We start from the raw sequence: 3,874 nt of genomic DNA, 5'->3' as shown, positions 1-3,874 counted from the left end.
ACCTACGCGCCACGCGGTTTGCTGAACTTGTGAGTGCTCATCAGACAGATGTGCCGGGGCAGAATATTCTGTTGTTTGCGTGCGCCCTCCAAGGTCTTACAAAATTTCCTCTATCTGTGTTTGTGCGATGTTTGAAGTTTTTAGAGCAAGTGTTCACTTGGGCGGAGGCCCTTCGTTTCTACACCTTTTTGATGCATTGTATAAATAAAATTCTGTTCTAGAATTCTAGGCAGCCCATGTATTGCTGTAATTACCTGACTCCGGCGTGCCGCCAATCCTAACGCACAAGTGATTCTCATGCACCTCATACGTGCAGAGCATAAGAACGAAGAGTTCTTTGGAGGTATAAAGCGACGTCTGCACCTTTGCGTGCGTTCCTTTCGCACACTCCTTTTTAGCCGTGCCCCAGCGTAACGTTCGTCCGCCGTGCCGCCCATCGCGTTTAAGGTGCGATATTTCTTAAAAGTTCCCTGTATCATGGCAAATGGGAGCGCGTGCCGCACGCCTCGACCAACCATGTTGTCACCTCATTCACCGACGCCTCGTGCTTCCCCCGTACTCGGCGTGAAAATTTGTGAACCCAAGTTTACTTACTTATTAGGCCTGGAACGTGGCCTTTGGCTTGTTTAGTTGAGACCCGGCTGCTGTAGCAAGGATCTCATTCCTCCAGGTATCGAAGCTGGTCAAGGTTGAATGCAGTTTTTATTGTGGTTTCGGTTTTAGTTTTCTCTCCCACTGCCACGCACATTCCGTTCTGCGGCAGAGTTTTCACCAAAAAGAGCGTGCACGTGTGGGTCAGGCTGTGTGTGCAAGCTGTGCAGCCACTAATACTAAGCCACGCCGCATTGGAATAGCTCATTTAGTCTTAAAGAGACCGCGAAAAGAACACGTGCAAGGTCGCTGTTACCATCTGTTGGCAGCTGGCTTCGCCAGCTTCCCATGGGTGGGGTCTTGCCACACTCAAGGAAATTTAAGGGTGACCCACCGATTGACAAGGACGCACTGGGATCAGGGCTACAAAAATTCTGGCGCAAATGATTTAAAATTGGGAAAATACTGTATTTCCTAAGTTTACAAGTATATTGTAAGCATTTTTTTATTGTGCAGGTTCGCTGTTCGGCTTAAGTTTCAGAAAGCATGTTCTTTTTTCATTCACGAATTATAGCTCATAATGTAACGGCCCTCTAAAGGCGTTCGATATAACTTCGAATGTAAACAGTGATCCTGCCACGATCCCGGGTAGACGTTTATTGATGCGAAATCATTAAGCGGCTCATGAGGTGGAAAACCCGGCGTTGTCGAAGTCGACGCTAGAAGGTTCTAAAACCCACATGACTTCATAACGTCATCTGCACCTGCCAAAATTATCAAGAAAAAAAATTTTAAAAAGTTTCTTCCGAACTTGGTGTCGAACCCAGGGTTTCGCGAACAGATCTGATTCATAGACCACTTCATTAGAGCACTGCGCCACATTTTAAATTGAGGCACTGAGCTATCATCGCAAATATTTTCCCCCTTTTTTGCCTGTTTCGAACGTTCACAACAACAGGTCCCAAACAAATTTCATTCGGCTCTCCACTCTCAGAATGGGAAGCGGACATGCGTGTCGCTCACAGCAAAAGCTCAGAACAGTTTCTAGGAACACAAATGCTTCACCAAACTGTTAACATTTTACACACTTCACGCATATTAAACACGTTTGGTTCGAAGTAATTGCAGACAGACCACGCTCATTCATTAGTTTCTTACAGCCACCCTGCTTTGCCAAATACTGTGTGCGCTAAAAAAGACGTCGTATTTATGAAGATCTGGTTCAACTTCTAGGAATCGTATTCCATACGGTGTCAAGGGTAAGTCTTCATTGTCCGTTGGAGCACGTCCCAAAGAGCATCCCAGCACTCAATAATAACGTGTTTGTGCGACTCTGGCTCGTGACACAGCAAGCAGACTGCTCCCCATGGTAAAAACAATCCCTTCTCCCTCCAAGTTTTGCCGGCAACTAACCGATGTGCAAGTTGCTGAAAAACGTCTTCACACCCGCTGGCACCACCATTTTTCTTGCTTTTTTTTAAATATTTCCTCCTTGGCCTCCACTATGCAAAGACCGGTACATTGACTCGGGGAAGGCAAAGTGAAGGAAATCTTGCAGCAATTGCTTACGCGTGACCTTTAAAAGGCATTCAAAATTGAAGCGAGCATTCAGAAACCAGAAAGCAAATATCACTTATTTTAAAAATCGACTTGCACTGTATCGCAACCAGTCTACAGTGGAAAAAACAATTTTGCAAATCCGGAGAACGCCTCACTTATATAAAAGCCCCCAGGAATTGGTCGCACTGACACCTAGAAAGGTGAACCTTGACACCGCTCGCCTCGGGTACAAGTGTGGCAAGACAAGGCCCCCTTTCCCCAAACGTACAGATTATCACGCTCAGTCCTCACCCATGAGGAATGCCAAACGATAACTGCAAAGATACGATAAAGCTTTGAGTGCTAAGTCGAGAGCACGAAAGGACCTGCAACAACTGCCGCATTTTTGAAACATGCTTGCTCGCGCAAAAACATACAGGCCCCTTCGCGACCGTAGGTGTGTACGCGCTTGTAAATAATGTGTACGGTAGAAGAACTACTGCCTATGCCACTGCTATAATTTGTAACCAACTGCCTGCTATCTTAAAAATAGACCAGTTTTCAATCACAGAAATAAAAAAAAATTCCCGAAGCAACCAATATTCGACTCCATTATAAAACTGCGTTTTTTCTAACATGCATATCATTTTTTTTGTTCTCCTAACTATTGTATAACCTCTTGGGTATTTCGCTGATGTTTGTCTATAAATATCGCATAACTGCTGTACATGAATTAGATGTGTAATACTGAGTTGTCTCGCTATAATTATTTTGCATTTGCTGCATGGGCCCAAGTCAAGCCGAGAAGGGTAAGGGACCAGGTGATTCACATGTATTTTTTTTACTATCTTTTTGAATAAAACTGAATTGATTGATTGATTGATTGATTGATTGATTGATTGATTGATTGATTGATTGATTGATTGAATCAATTTTTTATTGAATGTCATCGTTATCTCGATAGCTGCCGAGAGGAACACCTAGGTATTTGGAAGGGACATGTGATTATTTTACACTTGCAAGAAACAAAGGCGCTGATGCCCAGTTCCCTTGCCAAAGTCCCGCGCATTAGTCCAGATTAACGACGCTATTTGTTACATTACAAAGCCTTCGAACTACCGATATTGCATGTTCTATGCTGCTGTGGTTGTTGCGAAAAATGGCCACATCATCTGCATAAGCCAATAGTTTAATTTTTTTGTCCTTCGGGATCAAATCCGCGAATACTGGTGTTATTTATAACATTCCGGCAAAGCGCTAGGTGCATAGCGAAAAGTAACGGCGACAATGGGCAGCCCTGCCGCAAGAATTCTCTCACCACAGTTCTGTCTGTAACTTCCCGGTTAACAACCATGTTCGTGGTGCAGTTACTATGCTCCATTTCAACCCATTTTAATATTACCTCTCCAATACAGAGATCTTCGAGATCTTAAACATAATGTCATAGCACACACAGTTAAAAGCCGTCTCTAAATCGATTTCCAACATTGCGACTGTCTTAAAATCATCACCAAAACATTCTAGTAAACTCCCAGTGACAAACACTGCTGTAAATGGTCCGGGCTTGAAATCTGCACGTCTGATGGGGGCGCACCAGGATAGCCATAACTGACTGCAAAAGTTTGGCTGAAGCTTTAAAAGCTTATAATTAACAGTAGTAACCATTATCGGGTGATAACCAGATATTTGCTTAAGCTTAGCAGGATTGTCAGCTTTTGGTATAAGTACTGCGTGTGCATGGGAA

This window comes from Amblyomma americanum, chromosome 2, assembly GCF_052857255.1.
Source record: "Amblyomma americanum isolate KBUSLIRL-KWMA chromosome 2, ASM5285725v1, whole genome shotgun sequence".
Lineage (NCBI taxonomy): Eukaryota > Metazoa > Arthropoda > Arachnida > Ixodida > Ixodidae > Amblyomma > Amblyomma americanum.
Note: the sequence above shows the minus strand (reverse complement) of the source record.